We start from the raw sequence: 26,760 nt of genomic DNA, 5'->3' as shown, positions 1-26,760 counted from the left end.
ACTAATTCAGAAAGTGCAACAGATGATTTCCAGAAGACATTTGTGTAAGACAACCGAAGATCGTAAAGCAGATATCTGACGGATGCAGCAAAACCGCTTCAGGCCTTAACATGTAAATACGAAAGCGTAAAAAGGTTTACCTAAACTCAGTTTTCGTCTTCCGAAAGTTGTGTCTCCTGTAGCATAACAAATATGCGAGCTTTGTAATCACCGACAAGCAGTTGTAAATAGAAAAGGGTCACTGTTGTTATAGGCCACAGGCCCTATTGTTTGATGAGTGTATCGTTTCAGAACCATAGATCTCGACCAAACTTTTATTTGTCCGACATGAAGAATTGTTCCTTCACAACGAATGTTGACTATCACATGTAACTGGTCCGCGACGTAAAATAAAATAAATTTTTGAATCTAACTCAGGGCGTCTAGCATTCTGGGGTATGATCTATCATAAACTTATTATACATTCTTCTGGTCACTGCACATCTGCACATTACATGGCTATGACAATATTAGGCACTGATTATCCTGTTCCATATGCATATGGGGCGAGAAAAAAATGACAGTATGTATTCCTTGGCGGCCTGTTATTTCTTATCTTGTTCTCATGGTTTCTCAGCGGAATATGCGACCCAGTCAGCTGATTTGTGGTATGCTCTTCCTCGAATATCGATTCACTAAATTTACTCAAGAGGTTGGCGAGAAAACGTTGCAGGTATTTTTTTCCTTGGTGTTTTTTTTTTTTTTTTTTTTTTTTTTTTTTTTTTTTTTTTTTTTTTTTTTTGAAACTAAGACTCTCGTCTCAGTTCCCAGGGCATGTACAGGATGACAACAAAGTGTTCAGACGAAACAGTGCAACTGATTCACTTCAAACCTATCCCTTCAACTGCGTACATCTAAAAGGTTTTTTTACGAGTTATAGGGACTCCATATGTACTCCTCGAGTCACAAGGCAAACATTGATACGATGTTCGTACTCTTAACAGACCTTGTGCGACATGTCGGTGGTGGTGGACTCTGCCACAACTGCGATTCGCTGCTGTAGCTGTGGGAAGGATTGTGGCAGGGATGCAGCAAACACTTTGCCTTTCACATAACCCCATAAAAAACAAAAGGGGTTAAGTCTGAAGAGCTTGGTTGACATCTCCACCAAACGTCATCATCAGCAGCTGCGCAGACGAATCTTCGTACAGACAGATGTGCAGGGCGACCAACGTTTGATCATGTTTTTGAGGAAGATGACCAACACCTGACCATGATTTTAAGGGTATTGTAAGGGAGATTTAGTTGCAAAAACTTTCAACTGCACAAATACATAGCATTTTCTTGGATTGGGTGACGATGGAGATTAGTGTTTGGAAGGAGCGTTTGAAAAGTCCGTTCAAAAATAGAATCTACTTACGAGTTTGTGGTGAACCTTTTTTATTTTTCGACACAGTCTCCTTTTAGACTCATACACTTCGTCCAACGCTGTCCTAATTTGTTGATCCGTTCCGAATAATAGGAATTGTCCAAGTCTAGCTATTAGTTGCTGCAATAGCCTCCTCGTTTTAAGAAAATCTTTGTCCCATAAGCCAGTTCTTCAAATTGGGAAACAAGTAGTAGTCCGTGGGAGCCAAGTCTGGAGAATCGGGGGGATTTGAAACGAGTTGGAATCCTATTTCCATTAATTTTGCGACCACAACTGCTGAGGTGTGTGCTGGTGCATTGTTGTGATGGAAAAGGACTTTTTGGCGGTCCAATCGCCAGCTTTTTTCTTGCAGCTCGGTTTTCAAACGGTCCAATAACCCTGAATAATATGCACCTGTAATAGTTTTACGCTTTTCCAGATAGTCGATGAGGGTTATTCCTTCCGAATCCCAAAAGACAGTCGTCATAACCTTTCCGGCCAAAGGAATGATCTTTGCCTTTTTTGGTGCAGACTCTCCCATGGTAACCCATTGTTTAGATTGTTCTTTGGTCTCAGGAGTATAGGAATGTATCCATGTTTCATTCACAGTGACGAAACGACGCTTAAAGTTCTGCGGATTCTTCCTGAACAGCTGCAAACCATCCTTGCAACACTTCACAGGATTGCGTTTTCTGTCAAGCGTGAGCAATCGCGGAACCCACCTTGCGGATAGCTTTCTCAAGTCCAAATGTTTATGCAAAATATTATGTACCCGTTCATTTGGGATGCCCACAGCACTAGCAATCTCATGCACCTTAACTCTTCTGTTATCCATTACCATATCATGGATTTTATCAATGATTTCTGGAGTCGTAACCTCCACAGGGCGTCCAGAATGTTCAGCATCACTTGTGTCCATATGGCCACTCCGAAAATTTTGAAACCACTTATAAACTGTTCTAATCGAAGGTGCACTGTAATGTTTATCAAGCTTCTCTTTAGTCTCCAAAGGCGTTTTGCCATTCATAAAGTAAGATTAGATTAGATTAGATTAGGTTAATAGTTGTTCCATAGATCATGAATACGACACTTCGAATGATGTGGAACGTGTCAGGTTAATAAAAGATGTCTGCACAAGATATTACATTACTCAAAATATTGCATGACACTAACGTTTAAGTTGTTTTTTCCCCCTCCCTTAATTTATATCTAAAAATTCAGCCAATGAGTAGAAGGAGTTGTCATCTAGAAATTCTTGTAATGTATTTTTAAATGTTGGTTGGCTATCTGTCAGGCTTTTGATGCTGTTTGGTAGGTGACCAAAGACTTTTGCGGCAGCATAATTTACCCCTTTCTGTGCCAAAGTCAGATTTAACCATGCATAGTGAAGATCATCCTTTCTCCTGGTGTTATAGCTATGCACACTGCTATTACTTTTGAACTGGGTTGGATTATTAACAACAAATTTCGTAAGTGAATATATATACTGTGAGGTTACTGTGAGGATCCCTAAATCCTTAAATAGATGTCTGCAGGATGACCATGGGTGGGCACCAGCAATTATTCTGATTACACGTTTTTGAGCAATGAATGCTTTTCTACTCAATGATGAATTACCCCATAATATGATGCCATACGAAAGAAGTGAATGAAAGTAGGCATAGTAAGCTAATTTACTGAGATTCGTATCACTAAAATTTGAAATACCCCTAATAGCATATGTAGCTGAACTCAGACGTTTCAGCAGACTATCAATGTGTTGCTTCCAGTTTAACCTCTCATCAATGGACACATCTAAAAATTTTGAAAATTCTGCCTTAGCTACAGACTTCTGTTCAAAGTCTATATTTATTACTGGAGTTGTGCCATTTACTGTACGGAACTGTATATACTGTGTTTTATCAAAATTTAAAGAGAGTCCGTTTGCTGAGAACCACTTAATAATTTTGTGAAAAACATCATTTACAATTACATCACTTAGTTCTTGGTTGTTGGATGTTATTACTATACTTGTATCATCAGCAAAAAGAATTAACTTTGCATCTTCATCAATGTGGAATGGTAAGTCATTAATGTATATCAAGAATAGTAAAGGACCTAAGACCGAACCCTGTGGGACCCCGTACCTGATAGCCCCCCAGTTTGAGGAATCAGCTGTTCTTTTAACATTACATGAACCACTTATTTCAACTTTCTGCATTCTTCCAGTTACGTGTGAATTAAACCATTTGTGCACTGCCCCCCTCAAACCATAATGATTTAGCTTATCTAAAAGAATTCCATGTTTAATCACTCGACTTCCTTGATTCACACGAATGCCAAACACAAAGAAATAGACCAATATGGCTGAAACTTGGTGTAAGTTCTTTCCAAAGATGCTACTAACTAAACATGGCCTCGATACGCGCCGGTGGTGCCATCTCTCGGACTTTGCGCGGACTATTGAAACGCCCCTCGTATGAAGGTATGATAACAATAACCTTTCGCCATATTAGACTCTGCTACTGCGAATTCAATTACATACGACAAACTGACAACACCCATCCCACAATAGATGGTACAGAAAACAGAGTCATTCAAAAATACCCGCAAGCTAAGTTGAGCACCACCCGGCGAAATATCCATAGCTCTGTACTGCCATCACGCGTCCGGTCTCCATGTTATCTAATCATCAACGACAAAGTTCCAACCAATGAGATACTCCACAATATCCACCTGGGCTCCAGAACCGCCTGTACGGTTCGCGGTCACGTTGGCACCTCAGTTCACAGGTTCACTTGTGGTACAGCTAGACTGATCAGGGTGCACATGCGAAGTAGATTGGTGATAATTAACGGGTCCGCACAACGTCGACATCACGGAATTAACCAGACCGGTGAAAATACGATGCCTCTCACGAAGCAAAATTTCGCCATTTGAATTTTAGGTCACACCACTGCTTGTACTATCAATCTTTGTCATACAACACTTGAAGAATACTGTGCATATATGGAATACGAACATGCAGAGATAAGAGGACAAAGAGATTACATTGACATGTATGGTAACATCTTGAAAATTATGGTGCAGATGTCAATCGTTTATTTATGTCACTACTTAGTACAAAACTAAATCACTGAAGTTAAGTGCTGTCGGGAGTAGCTGGCACTTGGATGGGTGACCATCCCCACACCCCTCCTAACCGCATCCTCAGGTGAGGATGACACGGCGGTCGGATGGTACCGATGGGCCACTTGTGGCCTGAAGACGGAGTGCTAGTACAAAACAACGTACCACAAGAACATAGAAAAACCAGCAAAACTCACTGAACTACACTATGTTAATTTTACTATTATTTCTTATTTTTTACTTTATTTGGCAAAGAGCAAATTTTAGTTTCTACAAGAATACGTTTTAAATCATGAGAAGATTACTTTCATCTGCCTGAAGACAAGTATCACTTGCCATACTAACATGGCACTATTCTTTCAGTTACGGAAAAGGTTAAGAAAGATACAAGAAAAAAAAGAAAATTTCTTGTTCACAACTATCCAGTAGAAGACTACTTTGTGAACAACAGCAGGGTACTGCTTGAAATTTAATAGCTCCTGTCTCTACCACTACAAATACCAACATCCTATATTTATACGCAAGACTAATATAACTATCAACACGAATATTTCAAGATTTGAAAACTAACCAGCTCATTGTGGATTAGGGCACTGGTGCGAGGAATATTAAAGATTCTAAAAGGGTGTTTCATAAGATCCATACGTTGAAATCTGTATACAAGTGATTAATGTAACTTGTGGTTCAATGATGGAAATGGAACAATTTACTACAAGGAAATGAATTCTTCACTTAAAGTACTGTTTGAACGTAAAGCTATTGGATGCAGAGCAAAAATAATTTTGGTGAACGTACTTAATTCTTATAAACTGTTAACTGTATCTGCGTTCAGTGCATAATTTTATGTTCACATATAAAGAAAATTTTATTATAAAGTAAACTATGGTGCAGTTTGCACATTTAACTATTGGATACTGTACAAAAATATTTCCTTTGTGAATCTAGCACCTACGTCAATTGTATTTGCATTCAGTGCTTATTTATGAATGTATTAAAATGTTAATATGTAATAATAATACATGTAATAATAATAATAAGCTGGCATACGTTTACTGTATTATGTCATACGCTATTTTGGGGTAACTCAACAAACCAAGAGAAAGTTTTAAGAGTGCAAAAGCGTGTAATAAGCCTCAGTATAGTATAGTACAGCGTAGCATGCACGATTACTGAAAGAAGACTACACAAATTGGAACGTTTGTGTTGACTGTCCTCTACTTTCGATTTCTACCAACTTCAGCGATCTAGCAGCCGGCCGCTGTGACCGAGCGGTTCTAGGCTCTTCCGTCCGGAACCGCGCTGCTGCTACGGTCGCAGGTTCGAATCCTGCCTCGGGCATGGATGTGTGTGATGTCTTTAGGTTAGTTAGGTTTAAGTAGTTCTAAGTCTAGGGGACTGATGACGTCAGATGTTAAGTCCCATAGTGCTTAGAGCCATTTGAACCACTTTCAGCGATCTAGCAGTGCTGGCTCTTTCGAAACTTTGCGAAATACTGTTGTGCTGTGTGAGTCAATTGAGAACTAACAATGTAACGAATGTGACTGAACATGGACGTATCTGTAATCCACTTCCGCCAGTCCTTGTTACTGTCGTGTCTCATTTATACCATAGCTGCAGATTGGTACGAGGAGAGAGCGCATCCGTGGTTTGCCAGTACTGCTCGAGAAACAAGTAAACATTCCCATTCTCACGATACCTCTAGACACCTAGGCTGCCATCCATTTTCTCTGCTCCTCGCTTCGCTTGAGCTAAACCGTCTTTTTCCCGTAGGAGCACGAACAGAAAAAAAGAGTATAAGTCGACAATAGACTACTACCGAATAATTATATGAAAACTTTCAGTGATCTGTCGGTCACAGCATTTCAACCGTAGATAGTGGGATCAATTTTTATAACAGCGATCACTGGCGACATATGTAGAAGAAACAGGCAATCAATAAGGAACCGGGAGAATTAAAAAGTAATTGCTATAATACGGGAGAGCCCGGAAAATACGGGAGAACTGGTCGCCCTACAGATGTGGGATTAGGTGTTACCGTATAGCCAAATGGAAGTTAGGAGGTGCATCACCTTAGAGCAAGACGAAATGTTAAGAGTCTTCTTGCAACTGAGGTTGAAGCCACAAAGAAAGCACGTCGCGGCAACAAATTCCTGTGACGGTTTTCTGCGTGAAGAAGAAGGAGCCGTTATTCATCTCTCTCGTCATCGCGCAGAACATACTGACATTTAGCGAATCTCGTTCATATTTGATGGAAAAGAGAGGGTTGCCTACTCCCCAAAAACGAATATTGTGCCGATTAACTTTACCATTAATTGTAAAAGGTTGCTTCGTCACTAAAAATTAACCTTTTTGGCGTGTCACTGTCATTGCCCATCGTTGTCAAAATCTCGGTACAGAAGTCAGAGCGTGAAGTATAATCTCCTGGAGAGAGTGCCTGCACCAACTGCAATTAACACCGTTTCACGTGCAAGAATTTACGCGGGATTTTGGAAAGGGCTGCGCGACGTCTTGATTTAGGTGGGCTCCCCTAGAATGTTGCTCAACCGCAATCAACAGTTTGCTCTTTAATACGGGAGACCGACCATGATTTTTGTCTTTTGAAATACAGCCATTGTCAGCAACCTGTTTACACTAGGCGTGAATGGAGACTTTGATGGGTGGTTCCTGGGAAAATGTGTTTCAAGTGCTCGTTGCGCAGCGGTTACCGACGTCCTTTTTGGTAACTGAAGGACGCATCAGCTCTTCTTTTGCAATGTAGTTGCCATTTTCTACACTAGCACTATCTGGCGTCGGCAGCCTTCATCAAAAGAATTGTAGCGAAACGTAAAAAAAGTTTCTAACAGCATGAGGTTTGTAGCGAATTAGTTGCACCGTTTCAGTGGTATCGAGCTCTTTTGTGCTCACAAGCACTTCACAATTTAGCGTGCTATGATCTTAGCAGAGGATGTGATTTCTTTCAATGACTTGCTGTCATACCTGCTTGACGTGCTAAGACATTTATGAATATCAAACTGATGTTGTAGCCATCGGCACTGGAACAAAAATGTGAGGCCACACGAAGATTAAAAAAATTAGAAATATATTTTCAAGGATGTTGGATGTAACAGGCACTCACAGATGAAAAGACTACCACACAAGGGGACGAGATGGCGAACGGTATAATACCAATACAAAGACTGGTCGTCGTTTAGATCACAACCCAACTAAAGTAGAATTTAAGAAGGCAAAAGCAGAGCAATAAAGTTAGGTCGTGGGTGCGGCAGGAAGTTGGCGAACATTTCAATTTCCTTAACGCACCGCCGCTATCATCATGTGACGCTAGGATTGTAGGCGGACAGCTGCACCAGTTCCCCATGCCCAAATCTGCTCTTCCTCTTTTGAACAGAGATACGTGATATGAATTACGATGATACGGACCAGGAAGGATGTACCGAACAATAACATTACACTCAGTTGCAGCTAAATGTTGGCTTTGTACTCTTTGATACACGAATTGAGGAAACAATTTGTCGTAGCAGACTTCTTTTTCTGTATTTGCCCTTCGTCGGTTAAAGCCATCGAGCCAGAGCCCACATTATCAAATAGTGTGCTAATGTTTTACTACTGCAGTTCTTCCTTTTAGTGAAGTGGCGTTCCTCGCATTTAGTATCGAAAGGATGAGGAACAGACATGAACAAGAGAGAAAAAGAAGCGCTTTGAACCCATGTCTGCACTTACGAAACACATTTTTAAACGTGCAAAGGCTATGGATATTTTCTTCATAGCCTCAATTGTGCGATTGTTTAATCAAATAACATATTTCCTTCACAATGTTGCTACGCTACTGGCCATTAAAATCGCTACACCACGAAGATGACGTGCTACAGACGCGAAATTTAACCGACAGGAAGAAGATGCTATGATACGCAAATGATTAGCTTTTCAGAGCATTCACACAAGGTTGGCGCCGGTGGCGACACCTACAATGTGCTGACGTAAGGAAAGTTTCCAACCGATTTCTCATACACAAAGAGCAGTTGACCGGCGTTGCCTGGTGAATCATTGTTGTGATGCCTCGTGTAAGGCGGAGAAATGCGGCCGAATTTTACGACAAAGGAATTTCCAAGCTCGTCCATCGCTACGATAAGTGCCTTAATTTAAATGGCAACTATGTAGAAAAGTAGTATTTAAGTGTGGCTTTCATCTGTATATAATAAAAAAAATTTCCAATACTTTATTTATTTTTAAGTCCAAAACGTAATGTACTTTGTGGATAGCCCTCGTATTATACGAGAACTGACGTGTGATTACATTTTCGCGCAATTTGGGTGCAAGGATCCTGAGAAATCAATACCCAGAACAACCACCTCTGGCTGTAATTACGGCCTTGATACGCCTGGGCATTGAGTCAAACAGAGCTTGGATGGCGTGTACAGGTACAGCTGCCTATGCAGCTTCAACACGATACCACAGTTCATCAAGAGTAGTGACTGGCGTATTGTGACGAGCCAGTTGCTCGGCCACCATTGACCAGACGTTTTCAATTGGTGAGAGATCTGAAGAATGTGCTGGCCAGGGCAGCAGTCTAACATTTTCTGTATCCAGAAAGGCCCGTGCAGGACCTGCAACATGCGGTCGTGCATTACCCTGCTGAAATGTAGGGTTTCGCAGGGATTGAATGAAGGGTAGAGCCACGGGTCGTAACACATCTGAAATGTAACGTCCACTGTTCAAAGTGCCGTCAATGCGAACAAGAGGTGACCGAGACGTGTAACCAATGGCACCCCATAGCATCACGCCGGGTGATACGCTAGTATGGCAATGACGAATACACGCTTCCAATGTGCGTTCACCGCGATGTCGCCAAACACGGATGCGACCATCATGATGCTGTAAACAGAACCTGGATTCATCCGAAAAAATGACGTTTTGCCATTCGTGCACCAAGGTTCGTCGTTGAGTACACCATCGCAGGCGCTCCTGTCTGTGATGCAGCGTTAAGGGTAACCGCAGCCATGGTCTCCGAGCTGATAGTCCATGCTGCTGCAAGCGTCGTCGAACTGTTCGTACAGATGGTTGATGTCTTGCAAACGTCCCCATCTGTTGACTCAGGGATCGAGACGTGGCTGCACGATCCGTTACAGCCAAGTGGATAAGATGCCTGTCATCTCGAGTGCTAGTGACACGAAGCCGTCGGGATCCAGCACGGCGTTTCGTATTACCCTCCTGAACCCACCGAACCCATATTCTGCTAACAGTCATTGGATCTCGACCAACGCAAGCAGCAATGTCGCGATACGATAAACTGCAGTCGTGATAGGCTACAGTCCGACCTTTATCAAAGTCGGAAACGTGATGGTACGCATTTCTCCTCCTTACACGAGGCATCACAACAACGTTTCACCAGGCAACGCCGGTCAACTGCTGTTTGTGTATGAGAAGGCGGTTGGAAACTTTCCTCATGTCAGCACGTTGTAGGTTTCGCCATTGGTGCCGACCTCGTGTGAATGCTCTGAAAAGCTAATCATTTGCATATCACAGCATCTTCTTTCTAACGGTTAAATTTCGCGTCTGTAGCACGTCATCCCCCCCCCCCGCCCCCCCCATGAACCATGGACCTTGCCGTTGGTGGGGAGGCTTGCGTGCCTCAGCGATACAGATAGCCGTACCGTAGGTGCAACCACAACGGAGGGGTATCTGTTGAGAGGCCAGACAAACGTGTGGTTCCTGAAGAGGGGCAGCAGCCTTTTCAGTAGTTGCAAGGGCAACAGTGTGGATGATTGACTGATCTGGCCTTGTAACAATAACCAAAACGGCCTTGCTGTGCTGGTACTGCGAACGGCTGAAAGCAAGGGGAAACTACAGCCGTAATTTTTCCCGAGGGCATGCAGCTTTACTGTATGATTAAATGATGATGGCGTCCTCTTGGGTAAAATATTCCGGAGGTAAAATAGTCCCCCATTCGGATCTCCGGGCGGGGACTACTCAAGAGGATGTCGTTATCAGGAGAAAGAAAACTGGCGTTCTACGGATCGGAGCGTGGAATGTCAGATCCCTTAATCGGGCAGGTGGGTTAGAAAATTTAAAAAAGGAAACGGATAGGTTAAAGTTAGATATAGTGGGAATCAGTGAAGTTCGGTGGCAGGAGGAACAAGACTTCTGGTCAGGTGACTACAGGGTTATAAACACAAAATCAAATAGGGGTAATGCAGGAGTAGGTTTAATAATGAATAGGAAAATAGGAATGCGGGTAAGCTACTACAAGCAGCATAGTGAACGCATTATTGTGGCCAAGATAGATACGATGCCCACACCTACTACAGTAGTACAAGTTTATATGCCAACTAGCTCTGCAGATGACGAAGAAATTGAAGAAATGTATGATGAAATAAAAGAAATTATTCAGATAGTGAAGGGGGACGAAAATTTAATAGTAATGGGTGACTGGAATTCGTCAGTAGGAAAAGGGAGAGAAGGAAACGTAGTAGGTGAATATGGATTGGGGCTAAGAAATGAAAGAAGAAGCCGCCTGGTAGAATTTTGCACAGAGCACAACATAATCACAGCTAACACTTGATTTAAGAACCATGAAAGAAGGTTGTATACATGGAAGAACCCTGGAGATACTAAAAGGTATCAGATAGATTATATAATGGTAAGACAGAGATTTAGGAACCAGGTTTTAAATTGTAAGACATTTCCAGGGGCAGATGTGGACTCTGACCACAATCTATTGGTTATAACCTGTAGATTAAAACTGAAGAAACTGCAAAAAAGTGGGAATTTAAGGAGGTGGGACCTGGATAAACTGAAAGAACCAGAGGTTGTACAGAGTTTCAGGGAGAGCCTAAGGGAACAATTGACAGGAATGGGGGAAAGAAATACAGTAGAAGAAGAATGGGTAGCCTTGAGGGATGAAGTAGTGAAGGCAGCAGAGGATCAAGTAGGTAAAAAGACGAGGACTAGTAGAAATCCTTGGGTAACAGAAGAAATATTGAATTTAATTGATGAAAGGAGAAAATATAAAAATGCAGTAAATGAAGCAGGCAAAAAGGAATACAAACGTCTCAAAAATGAGATCGACGGGAAGTGCAAAATGGGTAAGCAGGGATGGCTAGCGGACATATGTAAGGATGTAGAGACTTATCTCACTAGGGGTAAGATAGATAATGCCTACAGGAAAATTAAAGAGACCTTTGGAGATAAGAGAACGACTTGTATGAATATCAAGAGCTCAGATGGAAACCCAGTACTAAGCAAAGAAGGGAAAGCAGAAAGGTGGAAGGACTATATAGAGGGTCTATACAAGGGCGATGTACTTGAGGACAATATTATGGAAATGGAAGAGGATGTAGATGAAGATGAAATGGGAGATACGATACTGCGTGAAGAGTTTGACAGAGCTCTGAAAGACATGAGTCGAAACAAGGCCCCAGGAGTAGACAGCATTCCGTTGGAACTACTGACGGCCTTGGGAGAGCCAGTCCTGACAAAACTCTACCATCTGGTGAGCAAGATGTATGAAACAGGCGAAATACCCTCAAACTTCAAGAAGAATATAATAATTCCAATCCCAAAGAAAGCAGGTGTTGACAGATGTGAAAATTACCGAACAATCAGTTTAATAAGCCACAGCTGCAAAATACTAACACGAATTCTTTACAGACGAATGGAAAAACTAGTAGAAGCCGACCTCGGGGAAGATCAGTTGTCTTGTGACAGCCAGAGCGAGAGCACCAGCAGCAGCGAGTACTGTTTGTATAAAGCGTTTATTTTGCATTTTGTTTTGCGACCATCCACTAAGGAAGGGATTCTATTTGTGTTTATCTGCTCTGCATAGTAACTAACAGTTCTTGATAAAACTTTACGTAGTTTTCGTGTTAGATTTCTTAGTGTTTTCTTGATCGTTTAGAACAGAAAGCGCCCTAAAACCGTCTTTTGTTTGTTTCGCGACCGTTAGCCACTAGTCACTTGAATCAGCAGTTGTCTTGTGACAGCCAGAGCGAGAGCACCAGCAGCAGCGAGTACTGTTTGTATAAAGCGTTTTTGTACTTATTTGCTGCGCTTAGCTTTTAAATAGTTTTTCTGGGAAAACCTAGCGTAGTTTTCGCGTCTCGTATTTCAGTGAGTGTTTCCTGATTATCAGAGTAGCTCATCAGAAGATTATCTTGGGAATTTGTCACCGTATAGAGTAGGGTAAACATAGTCATGTGTAGGGACTGTGGTTGTTGTGAGCGGACGCAAGGAGAATTGGCCACTCTTCGGGGGCAGGTGGAGGCTTTGTCTGTTAGGCTCATCGAGCTCGAGGCGCAGGCGTCGGCTCGTAGTGGCGTTGGGGCAACTGTGGTGAGACCTATGCCTACTTCGGTGGCCTTGGAATCACATGGAACCCCTGATGTCGCTGCGTCTTCCGGCAGTGAGCATCTTACCGGTCAGCCATCACTCCAGGGTGAATGGCGGACAGTGGTGGGCTCGCGCGTGCCTGGCCGAAAGGCAAAGGTGGGACCTGGCCGCGTGGCAGCTGCCTTACCCCTTTCCAACAGGTACGGGGTGCTTCCTAGTGGTGATGACATCGTTTCCGAGCCACCACAGGATGCCTCGCCTGTTGGGCCAGTGGCCGATTCTCCGGCAAGGTCCCGACAGTCACAGAGGGCGGGCCTATTAGTTATAGGGAGCTCCAACGTTAGGCGGGTTATGGAGCCCCTCAGGAAAATAGCGGGTAGGTCGGGGAAGAATGCCAGTGTGCACTCGGTGTGCTTGCCGGGGGGTCTCGTCCGTAATGTGGAGGAGGCCCTTCCGGCAGCTATTGAACGCACTGGGTGTGACCGGCTGCAGATAGTAGCACATGTCGGAACGAATGACGCCTGCCGCTTGGGTTCTGAGGCCATTCTTGGTTCCTTCCGGCGGCTGGCTGATTTGGTGAAGACAACCAGCATCGCACGCGGAGTGCAAGCTGAGCTTAATATCTGCAGCATAGTGCCCAGAGTCGATCGCGGTCCTCTGGTTTGGAGCCGTGTGGAGGGTCTAAACCAGAGGCTCAGACGACTCTGCGACTATAATGGTTGCAAATTCATCGACCTCCGTTATTGGGTGGAGAACTGTAGGGCCCCCCTAGACAGGTCAGGCGTGCACTACACACCGGAAGCAGCTACTAGGGTAGCAGAGTATGTGTGGCGTGCACACGGGGGTTTTTTAGGTTAGAGGGACCCCCCCCCCCCCTTGGGCGAAACGATAAAATACCTGACGGCTTACCAGAGAGGACATTATCATCGTTGATAAAGAACGTCCGTCCTCAGAGACCAAAAACAGGAAAAGTTAACGTAATATTGGTAAACTGCAGGAGTATCCAGGGCAAGGTTCCTGAATTAGTATCTCTTATTGAAGGAAATAGTGCGCATATAGTATTAGGAACGGAAAGTTGGTTAAAACCGGAAGTGAACAGTAACGAAATCCTAGACACAGAATGGAATATATACCGCAAGGATAGGATAAACGCCAATGGTGGAGGAGTATTTATAGCAGTAAAGAATTCAATAATATCCAGTGAAGTTATTAGCGAATGCGAATGTGAAATAATCTGGGTTAAGTTAAGTATCAAAGGTGGGTCAGATATGATAGTCGGATGCTTCTATAGACCACCTGCATCAGCAACCGTAGTAGTTGAGCGCCTCAGAGAGAACCTGCAGAACGTCGTGAAGAAGTTTCGTGATCATACTATTGTAATAGGGGGAGACTTCAATCTACCAGGTATAGAATGGGATAGTCACACAATCAGAACTGGAGCCAGGGACAGAGACTCTTGTGACATTATCCTGACTGCCTTGTCCGAGAATTACTTCGAGCAGATAGTTAGAGAACCAACTCGTGAAGCTAACGTTTTAGACCTCATAGCAACAAATAGACCGGAATGTAGAAGAGGGTATCAGTGATCATAAGTCAGTGGTTGCATCAATGACTACAAGTGTAATAAGAAATGCCAAGAAAGGAAGGAAAATATATTTGCTTAACAAGAGTGATAGGGCACAAATTGCAGAATATCTGATTGACCACCATCAAACGTTCATTTCTGAGGAAGAGGATGTGGAACAAAAATAGAAAAAATTCAGAAACATCGTCCAGTACGCCTTAGATAAGTTCGTACCGACTAAGGTCCAAAGCGAGGGGAAAGATCCACCGTGGTATAACAATCATGTACGAAAGGTACTACGGAAACAAAGAAAGCTTCATCATAGGTTTAAGAGTAGTCGAATCATAGCTGATAAGGAAAAGCTGAACGAAACGAAAAAGAGCGTAAAGAGAGCAATGAGAGAAGCATTCAACGAATTCGAACATAAAACATTGGCAAACAATCTAAACAAGAACCCTAAAAAGTTTTGGTCATATGTAAAATCGGTAAGCGGATCTAAATCCCCTATTCAGTCACTCGTTGACCACGATGGCACCGAAACAGAGGACGACCGAAGAAAGGCAGAAATACTGAATTCAGTGTTCCGAAACTGTTTCACTGCGGAAAATCGTAACACGGTCCCTGACGTCAGCCGTCGCACGGACGCCAAAATGGAAAATATTGAAATAAACGATATCGGAATTGAAAAACAACTGCTATCACTTAGTAGCGGAAAAGCATCCGGACCAGACGAGATATCCTTAAGATTCTACAGTGATTATGCTAAAGAACTTGCCCCCTTTCTATCAGCAATTTATCGTAGATCGCTGGAAGAACGTAAAGTACCTAGCGACTGGAAGAAAGCGCAGGTCGTTCCCATTTTCAAGAAGGGTCATAAATCAGATGCGAATAATTATAGGCCTATTTCGCTTACGTCAATCTGTTGTAGAATAATGGAACATGTTTTGTGTTCTCGTATTATGACGTTCTTAGATAATACAAATCTCCTTCATCATAACCAACATGGATTCCGCAAACAGATCATGTGAAACTCAGCTCGCCCTATTTGCCCAAGAAATTCACAGTGCCGTAGACACTGGCGAGCAGATTGATGCCGTATTCCTGGACTTCAGGAAGGCATTTGATACGGTTCCGCACTTACGTTTAGTGAAAAAAATACGAGCTTACGGAATATCGGACCAGGTTTGTGATTGGATTCAGGATTTCCTAGAAGAAAGAACACAACATGTCATTCTTAACGGTTCAAAATCTGCAGATGTAGAGGTAATTTCGGGAGTACCGCAGGGAAGCGTGATAGGACCTTTATTGTTTACAATATACATAAATGACTTAGTTGACAACATCGGTAGCTCCGTGAGGCTATTTGCAGATGACACGGTTGTCTACAAGAAAGTAGCAACATCAGAAGACTCGTACGTACTCCAGGAGGACCTGCAGAGGATTAATGCATGGTGCGACAGCTGGCAGCTTTCCCTAAACGTAGAAAAATGTAATATAATGCGCATACATAGGGGCAGAAATCCATTCCAGTACGATTATGCCATAGGTGGTAAATCATTGGAAGCGGTAACGACCGTAAAATACTTAGGAGTTACTATCCGGAGCGATCTGAAGTGGAATGATCACATAAAACAAATAGTGGGAAAAGCAGGCGCCAGGTTGAGATTCATAGGAAGAATTCTAAGAAAATGTGACTTATCGACGAAAGAAGTAGCTTACAAAACGCTTGTTCGTCCGATTCTTGAGTATTGCTCATCAGTATGGGACCCTTACCAGGTTGGATTAATAGAAGAGATAGACATGATCCAGCGAAAAGCAGCGCGATTCGTCATGGGGACATTTAGTCAGCGCGAGAGCGTTACGGAGATGCTGAACAAGCTCCAGTGGCGGACACTTCAAGAAAGGCGTTACGCAATACGGAGAGGTTTATTATCGAAATTACGAGAGAGCACATTCCGGGAAGAGATGGGCAACATATTACTACCGCCCACATATATCTCGCGTAATGATCACATCGAAAAGATCCGAGAAATTAGAGCAAATACGGAGACTTACAAGCAGTCGTTCTTCCCACGCACAATTCGTGAATGGAACAGGGAAGGGGGGATCAGATGGTGGTACAATAAGTACCCTCCGCCACACACCGTAAGGTGGCTCGCGGAGTATAGATGTAGATGTAGATGTAGATTCCGTAGAAACACTGGAACACGTGAGGCAATACTGACCTTACGACTTATCTTAGAAGAAAGATGAAGAAAAGTAAACCTACGTTTCTAGCATTTGTAGACTTAGAGAAAGCTTTTGACAATGTTGACTGGAATACTCTCTTTCAAACTCTGAAGGTGGCAGGGGCAAAATACAGGGAGCGAAAGGCTATTTACAATTTGTACAGAAACCAGATGGCGGTTATAAGAGTCGAGGGACATGAAAGGGAAGCTGTGGTTGGGAAGGGAGTAAGACAGGGTTGTAGTCTCTCCCCGATGTTATTCAATCTGTATATTGAGCAAGCAATAAAGGAAACAAAAGAAAAATTCGGAGTAGGTATTAAAATCCATGGAGAAGAAATAAAAACTTTGAGGTTCGCCGATGACATTGTAATTCTGTCAGAGACAGCAAAGGACTTGGAAGAGCAGTTGAATGGAATGGACAGTGTCTTGAAAGGAGGATATAAGATGAACATCAACAAAAGCAAAACGAGGATAATGGAATGTAGTCGAATTAAGTCGGGTGATGCTGAGGGAATTAGATTAGGAAATGAGACACTTAATGTATTAAAGGAGTTTTGCTATTTAGGGAGTAAAATAACTGGTGATGGTCGAAGTAGAGAGGATATAAAATGTAGACTGGCAATGGCAAGGAAATCGTTTCTGAAGAAGAGAAATTTGTTAACATCGAGTATAGATTTAAGTGTCAGGAAGTCATTTCTGAAAGTATTTGTATGGAGTGTTGCCATGTATGGAAGTGAAACATGGACGATAAATAGTTTGGACAAGAAGAGAATAGAAGCTTTCGAAATGTGGTGCTACAGAAGAATGCTGAAGATTAGATGGGTAGATCACATAACTAATGAGGAAGTATTGAATAGGATTGGGGAGAAGAGAAGTTTGTGGCACAACTTGACCAGAAGAAGGGATCGGTTGGTAGGACATGTTCTGAGGCATCAAGGGATCACCAATTTAGTATCGGAGGGCAGCGTGGAGGGTAAAAATCGTAGAGGGAGACCGAGAGATGAATACACTAAGCAGATTCAGAAGGATGTAGGTTGCAGTAGGTACTGGGAGATGAAGAGGCTTGCACAGGGTAGAGTAGCATGGAGAGCTGCATCAAACCAGTCTCAGGACTGAAGGCCACAACAACAACAACAGCACGTCATCTTCGTGGTGTAGCAATTTTAATGGCCAGTAGTGTATGTTCGTCGCCACGGTGACTGTGTTGAGAAATATACTCATGTTCATAAAAAAAACAGAACACTTTGAATGACTAGAAATAGAACGTTCATATTCGCAAGACATGTACATTAGTATGTTCCGCAGAAATGATTAGCATTTGGAACACGTCGGCCGACGGGTTCTAAGTCAACATCGATATCGCGATGCAACACCGCCTGTCGATAATACGTGCCTGCGGCTGTCGTTGTCACTACAAACCTAAGGTAATTAATCTGTGTGCCGGCCGAAGTGGCCGTGCGGTTAAAGGCGCTGCAGTCTGGAACCGCAAGACCGCTCCGGTCGCAGGTTCGAATCCTGCCTCGGGCATGGATGTTTGTGATGTCCTTAGGTTAGTTAGGTTTAACTAGTTCTAAGTTCTAGGGGACTAATGACCTCAGCAGTTGAGTCCCATAGTGCTCAGAGCCATTTTTTTGAAATTAATCAGTGTAAGATTCGCAAACCGAACCGTCAAATCAGTGAGTTAAAACAGAGCGCATTATTGGCATGAGAGAATGTGATGCAACCATCCGGAAAATTGCTTCTCATGTGGAACGAAGTGCTTCGGCAGTGTAACGGGTGTGTGCAGAATGATTCAGTACAGGCCGCAAAACACGACGAGATGGTCAGATAGCACCACCTAGACTATCCCCCGACAAGGTCGACACCTCATCCGATTGGCATTGCAGGACAGATCTGCATCCTCTCCGGCTCTGGCGTGACAGTGGAAGAGTTTAACACGTCGTACACTATCAGGCGTTTATTATGGCATGGGTTACGTGTGTGTCGTCCACTTCTCTGCCTATCTTCACGAATGTACAGAAACATGCTAGACGCCAGTGGTGTGTGGAACGACGTCATTGGTGACAGGAGTGGCATCAGATAGTGTTTTCGGACGAATCCAAGTTCTGTTTGTTTGAAAATGATGGCCGCATTTTGGTTCGCTGCAGACAGGGGAGCGGCATCACAGTGACTGCATTAGCACAAGATATGCAGCGCCTACTCAAGGCCTTATGTGTGGGGTACTACAGGGTACAACCACAAATCACAGTTGGTGCGTGTCCAGAACACTGTAAAGAGTGTAACCTATGAGGAACATTCTGCGACCAGGATCCCGCAACATTTCTGCACAACACTGCAGACGCCATTTTCCAGCAAGACATTGCACGACCACGAGTTGCTGCACGAACACAAGCCTTCTTGTTGTCACAGTATGCCAGCCTTGAGCCCTCGCCTGCCAGATCAGCAGACTTGTAACCAGTCTGTGGTGAAACAAAGGGTGGAGCGCTTTGACCCAATGTCAACCACAACAGATGAACTTTGGAAACAGGTGAATGCCGCATGCATGGCTATACCACAGGACGCCATTAGCGCCTTATACGCGTCGATGCCATCACGCGTGGAAGAAGTTTCTAGGGCCCATGGCGGACCCTGTGGCTACTAGGCAGCAGAACACATACTGAAGTAAGGTGACTGAAATGCTAATAATTTCTGCAGAAGGTTCTAACGTACATGTCCTGTGAATATGAGCACCCTGTCTCTAGTTGTTCAAGGTGTTCTGTTTTTTTCTGAAAATGAGCGTGAGCATGTAGACATGAAGAATAAGATGTAGAATTTTAATAAGATTTGTTTTATTTAAAAACCTTAAGAGTTTTAAAATAAAAAAATCGGAAGCATTACTTATCAGCACGCCCTCGTAAAATAAAGATAAATGTCAGTACGGCCTAACAGTTCCTAGACAGCATTCTTAAACACCTGTAGTAGTATCGCTGAGACAAACTAAAAAAACTAAACTCCTCCCGAACAGGCCATGAAGGCCCAACGGTACCGACCGGCCGCCGTGTCATCCTCAGCCCACAAGCGTCACTGGATGCGGATATGGAGGGGCATGAGGTCAGCACACCGCTCTCCCAGACGTATGTCAGTTTCCGAGACCGGAGCCGCTACTTCCCAATCAAGTAGCTCCTCAGTTTGTCTCACAAGGGCTGAGTGCACCCCGCTTGCCAACAGCGTCCGGCAGCCCGGATGGTCACCCATCCAAGTGCTAGCCCAGCCCGACAACGCTTAACTTCGGTGATCTGACGGGAACCGGTGTTACCACGGCGGCAAGCCCGTTGGCCGCTGAGACAAACACTTTGTAATAAATAAAGAATAACTGTAATGTGCACTGTAAACGTTTGACTCCCATTTTACTGATTGGTGCCCCACACCTAGCTCTGTTCTTAAAGACGTATTCACGTCATAAATACGCATTAGAAAGTGTGATATGTGAAAATAATACAGTCATGGATGAATGACTTCGTGAAAAAAGTTGACTATGTCTGAAAATGCAACGACGCGGGCGGTGGTGGGCGCAATGATGGTGTTGGGAGGGGGGGGGGGGGCGGGAGAAGGGGCGATGGGGTGAGTGGGGGGGGGGGGGGGAGGGGGCATTTGAAATTTTCGCACGGCGCGGCAAAATCCCTGAGCAGGCTGTGACTGGCAGTAAAGGGAAGAAAAAAGAAAGGAGGTTGGAAAGGTAATGGTAGGCTAGGCAGAAATTCTTCATAATTTTGTTGTTTTATCTGCAATAGCTGAAAGGTGATCCTCCAACCGCAATACGTGACTCCTGGGCGGTGCAGCACCCCCAGCGCTCGACGTCGGACTTGGAGAACGTGGCCTCCTTCCTTCTGGCAGACTGGTCATCGTGTTTCCGGCACATAGAGTGTCATCCACCGGGTGTGACAGCTCCTCTCGTTAGACTCGTAATGCAGACCTCGTTGACGTGACGCACTGCCTCCCCTTCCTCAGCTAATGCGCGCACCACGTCGTATGCGTCCGTACTCATCAGGAACTCAGGAGTACAAAGAAAGAAAACTGCTCCAGAAAAGAATATGCAGCCTTTTACCGAGCGAAGATGTGCATTGATTAAGGCATTACACTTGCTTTCGCAGATAGCTAGGTTAAAATCACTGTCCGGCGATCCCAATTTAATCTTTCCTTAGTTTATGTAAATTAATTTACAGTTTATGTTATTTAAGTAGATAAGCAAGTGCTTTCCAAACGTTATTTGTAAATTTCAGGTCCACACACTAATCACACGATTTTTTACCTTTTGTTCAGGAATTAAATGTCGGACGTACCCGTATGGAAACAACACCTAAGTGGTTCCAAAAGACTTAAAAATCGGCAAGAGCAACAACAGAAGTGTGACAAACAAATAAAGAAGAAACAAAACCTTTTTCAGCTGGTATCTAGTCGCCAATTAACGGAAATCAACCTCATGCGTCTCCAAGTACGTCGCCCACCCAGTAGAGATCCCTTGCGAGTGTTTTGAACAGACTGGCCAGGATCAAGAAACAGCTACCTTAGTAGGTGAAGAGGAAAGTGAGACCGAGACTGAGGTTCAATTACTACATCAAATGTAGGCGCGCAGTCCGGAACCGCGCGACTGCTACGGTCGCAGGTTCGAATCCTGCCTCGGGCGTGGATGTGTATGATGTCCTTAGGTTAGTTAGGTTTAAGTAGTTCTAAGTTCTAGGGGACTGATGACCACAGATGTTAAGTCCCGTAGTGCTCAGAGCCATTTGAACCATTTTACTACATCAAAATGTAGTCCATCTAGGAGCAGAATTCAAAAATTACAATGGCGTATGGAAAAACATTACCAACGAAATGCAAGATTTTTGATGTTCTAGAGATCCTACTTCCCCCATGAACCATGGACCTTGCCGTTGGTGGGGAGGCTTGCGTGCCTCAGCGATACAGATGGCCGTACCGTAGGTGCAACCACAACGGAGGGGTATCTGTTGAGAGGCCAGACAAACATGTGGTTCCTGAAGAGGGGCAGCAGCCTTTTCAGTAGTTGCAGGGGCAACAGTCTGGATGATTGACTGATCTGGCCTTGTAACATTAACCAAAACGGCCTTGCTGTGCTGGTACTGCGAACGGCTGAAAGCAAGGGGAAACTACAGCCGTAATTTTTCCCGAGGACATGCAGCTTTACTGTATGATTAAATGATGATGGCGTCCTCTTGGGTAAAATATTCCGGAGGTAAAATAGTCCCCCATTCGGATCTCCGGGCGGGGACTACTCAAGAGGACGTCGTTATCAGGAGAAAGAAAACTGGCATTCTACGGATCGGAGCGTGGAAAGTCAGATTCCTTAATCGGGGAGGTAGGTTAGAAAATTTAAAAAGGGAAATGGATAGGTTAGATATAGTGGGAATTAGTGAAGTTCGGTGGCAGGAGGAACAAGACTTTTGGTCAGGTGATTACAGGGTTATAAATACAAAATCAAATAGGGGTAATGCAGGAGTAGGTTTAATAATGAATAAAAAAATAGGAGTGCGGGTTAGCTACTACAAACAGCATAGTGAACGCATTATTGTGGCCAAGATAGACACAAAGCCCATGCCTACTACAGTAGTACAAGTTTATATGCCAACTAGCTCTGCAGATGATGAAGAAATTGATGAAATGTATGACGAGATAAATGAAATTTTTCAGGTAGTGAAGGGAGACGAAAATTTAATAGTCATGGGTGACTGGAATTCGTCAGTAGGAAAAGGGAGAGAAGGAAACATAGTTGGTGAATATGGATTGGGGGGAGGAAATGAAAGAGGAAGCCGCCTTGTAGAATTTTGCACAGAGCATAACTTAATCATAGCTAACACTTGGTTCAAGAATCATAAAAGGAGGTTGTATACCTGGAAGAATCCTGGAGATACTAAAAGGTATCAGATAGATTATATTATGGTAAGACAGAGATTTAGGAACCAGGTTTTAAATTGTAAGACATTTCCAGGGGCAGATGTGGATTCTGACCACAATCTATTGGTTATGAACTGCAGATTGAAACTGAAGAAACTGCAAAAAGGTGGGAATTTAAGGAGATGGGACCTGGATAAACTGAAAGAACCAGAGGTTGTAGAGAGTTTCAGGGAGAGCATAAGGGAACAATTGACAGAAATGGGGGAAAGAAATACAGTAGAAGAAGAATGGGTAGCTCTGAGGGATGAAGTAGTGAAGACAGCAGAGGATCAAGTAGATAAAAAGACGAGGGCTAATAGAAATCCCTGGGTAACAGAAGAAATATTGAATTTAATTGATGAAAGGAGAAAATATAAAAATGCAGTAAATGAAGCAGGCAAAAAGGAATACAAACGTCTCAAAAATGAGATCGACAGGAAGTGCAAAATGGCTAAGCAGGAATGGCTAGAGGACAAATGTGAGGATGTAGAGGCTTGTCTCACTAGGGGTAAGATAGATACTGCCTACAGGAAAATTAAAGAGACCTTTGGTGAGAAGAGAACCACTTGTATGAATATCAAGAACTCAGATGGAAACCTAGTTCTAAGCAAAGAAGGGAAGGTAGAAAGGTGGAAGGAGTATATAGAGGGTTTATACAAGGGCGATGTACTTGAGGACAATATTATGGAAATGGAAGAGGATGTAGATGAAGATGAAATGGGAGATAAGATACTGCGTGAAGAGTTTGACAGAGCACTGAAAGACCTGAGTCGAAACAAGGCCCCGGGAGTAGACAACTACTGATGGCCTTGGGAGAGCCAGTCATGACAAAACTCTACCATCTGGTGAGCAAGATGTATGAGACAGGCGAAATACCCACAGACTTCAAGAACAATATAATAATTCCAATCCCAAAGAAAGCAGGTGTTGACAGATGTGAAAATTACCGAACTATCAGTTTAATAAGTCACAGCTGCAAAATACTAACGCGAATTATTTACAGACGAATGGAAAAACTGGTAGAAGCGGACCTCGGGGAAGATCAGTTTGGATTCCGTAGAAATGTTGGAACACATGAGGCAATACTAACCTTACGACTTATCTTAGAAGAAAGATTAAGAAAAGGCAAACCTACGTTTCTAGCATTTGTAGACTTAGAGAAAGCTTTTGGCGTTAACTGGAATACTCTCTTTCAAATTCTGAAGGTGGCAGGGGTAAAATACAAGGAGCGAAAGGCTATTTACAATTTGAACAGAAACCAGATGGCAGTTATAAGAGTCGAGGGGCATCAAAGGGAAGCAGTGGTTGGGAAAGGAGTGAGACAGGGTTGTAGCCTCTCCCCGATGTTATTCAATCTGTATAATGAGGAGGTACTGAATAGGATTGGGGAGAAGAGGAGTTTGTGGCACAACTTGACTAGAAGAAGGGAAACAAAAGAAAAATTCCGAGTAGGTATTAAAATTCATGGAGAAGAAGTAAAAACTTTGAGTTTCGCCGATGACATTGTAATTCTGTCAGAGACAGCAAAGGACTTGGAAGAGCAGTTGAACGGAATGGACAGTGTCTTGAAAGGAGGATATAAGATGAACATCAACAAAAGCAAAACGAGGATAATGGAATGTAGTCAAATTAAATCGGGCGATGCTGAGGGGATTAGATTAGGAAATGAGACACTTAATGTAGTAAAGGGGTTTTGCTATTTAGGGAGTAAAATAACTGATGATGGTCGAAGTAGAGAGGATATAAAATGTAGACTGGCAATGGCAAGCAAATCGTTTCTGAAGAAGAGAAATTTGTTAATATCTAGTATAGATTTAAGTGTCAGGAAGTCGTTTCTGAAAGTATTTGTATGGAGTGTAGCCATGTATGGAAGTGAAACATGGACGATAACCAGTTTGGACAAGAAGAGAATAGAATCTTTCGAAATGTGGTGCTACAGAAGAATGCTGAAGATTAGATGGGTAGATCACATAACTAATGAGGAGGTACTGAATAGGATTGGGGAGAAGAGGAGTTTGTGGCACAACTTGACTAGAAGAAGGGATCGGTTGGTAGGACATGTTTTGAGGCATTAAGGGATCACAAATTTAGCATTGGAGGGCAGCGTGGAGGGTAAAAATCGTAGAGGGAGACCAAGAGATCAATACACTAAGCAGATTCAGAAGGATGTAGGTTGCAGTAGGCACTGGGAGATGAAGAAGCTTGCACAGGATAGAGTAGCATGGAGAGCTGCATCAAACCAGTCTCAGGACTGAAGACCACAACAACAACAGAGATCCTAATGAATGTCAACTGTTTGAGTGTGATTTTTCTGCGTCATGCTGACAATGTGACGATAGAAAAAGATTTTTTTCCTCAATCTATGTTTTTTTCGGAAACATACAAGTGGTGTTAAAATTAAACGGGAGTGGCTCATGTGTTTTCCATCTACTAGAAAAGTATACTGTTTTCCATATGATTTTTTTGTGATGCTCAAAGTCAGTCACAGTTTTAAACTGGATTTTCTAATTGGAACCAGGCGTCGCACGGAATACAATCGCATGAGAATAATGCGACACAACGAGCATGTGTACAGTCGCTGATTAGTAGACGACGTATTCACGGACGAATCGACACCTCGTTGGAAACTACATTCAACAAAGAAAGAGAATATTCGACGAAAGGGTTACTAGTAATAGTCCCAGTGATTAAATTTTTATTATACAGTGGATTAGCGTTTCGAGGGAATAATGAAATTCATGGTTCTCGACACGATGGCAACTGTCTGGGAATTTTAGAATTAATCGCGGAGTACGACCCGTTCCTTCGTTAGCATTTAGTCAAATATGGCAATGTAGGCAAGAGAAAACAATCACATTTATCTTCAATGATTTGCGAAGATCTTATTGATATATTGGGAAATAAAACTGACTGTTAATGCAATTGCTGAAGCCGAATATTTCTCAATCAGCGTCGATTCTACACCAGACATATCTCGAATTGATAAATTGATTGTAGTGCTGGGATACGTTACGTCAAATGGTGTAACATTTTATCCTATAGGAAGTCACAGGGGAAGAACGAGACATTATACACTCCTGGAAATGGAAAAAAGAACACATTGACACCGGTGTGTCAGACCCACCATACTTGCTCCGGACACTGCGAGAGGGCTGTACAAGCAATGATCACACGCACGGCACAGCGTACACACCAGGAACCGCGGTGTTGGCCGTCGAATGGCGCTAGCTGCGCACCATTTGTGCACCGCCGCCGTCAGTGTCAGCCAGTTTGCCGTGGCATACGGAGCTCCATCGCAGTCTTTAACACTGGTAGCATGCCGCGACAGCGTGGACGTGAACCGTATGTGCAGTTGACGGACTTTGAGCGAGGGCGTATAGTGGGCATGCGGGAGGCCGGGTGGACGTACCGCCGAATTGCTCAACACGTGGGGCGTGAGGTCTCCACAGTACATCGATGTTGTCGCCAGTGGTCGGCGGAAGGTGCACGTGCCCGTCGACCTGGGACCGGACCGCAGCGACGCACGGATGCACGCCAAGACCGTAGGATCCTACGCAGTGCCGTAGGGGACCGCACCGCCACTTCCCAGCAAATTAGGGACACTGTTGCTCCTGGGGTATCGGCGAGGACCATTCGCAACCGTCTCCATGAAGCTGGGCTACGGTCCCGCACACCGTTAGGCCGTCTTCCGCTCACGCCCCAACATCGTGCAGCCCGCCTCCAGTGGTGTCGCGACAGGCGTGAATGGAGGGACGAATGGAGACGTGTCGTCTTCAGCGATGAGAGTCGCTTCTGCCTTGGTGCCAATGATGGTCGCATGCGTGTTTGGCGCCGTGCAGGTGAGCGCCACAATCAGGACTGCATACGACCGAGGCACACAGGGCCAACACCCGGCATCATGGTGTGGGGAGCGATCTCCTACACTGGCCGCACACCACAGGTGATCGTCGAGGGGACACTGAATAGTGCACGGTACATCCAAACCGTCATCGAACCCATCGTTCTACCATTCCTAGACCGGCAAGGGAACTTGCTGTTCCAACAGGACAATGCACGTCCGCATGCATCCCGTGCCACCCAACGTGCTCTAGAAGGTGTAAGTCAACTACCCTGGCCAGGAAGATCTCCGGATCTGTCCCCCATTGAGCATGTTTGGGACTGGATGAAGCGTCGTCTCACGCGGTCTGCACGTCCAGCACGAACGCTGGTCCAACTGAGGCGCC

General features: G+C 43.9%; 1 pseudogene; it reads right to left on the bottom strand.

Moving 5' to 3' along the window:
* Positions 1 to 19,807: 19,807 nt before the first annotated feature.
* On the bottom strand, positions 19,808 to 19,925 carry LOC126482798 (5S ribosomal RNA; annotated as a pseudogene).
* Positions 19,926 to 26,760: the final 6,835 nt, after the last annotated feature.

This window comes from Schistocerca serialis, chromosome 5 (assembly GCF_023864345.2).
Source record: "Schistocerca serialis cubense isolate TAMUIC-IGC-003099 chromosome 5, iqSchSeri2.2, whole genome shotgun sequence".
NCBI classification, from domain to species: Eukaryota; Metazoa; Arthropoda; class Insecta; order Orthoptera; family Acrididae; genus Schistocerca; species Schistocerca serialis.
This window is presented reverse-complemented; position numbering and strand designations above follow the sequence as displayed.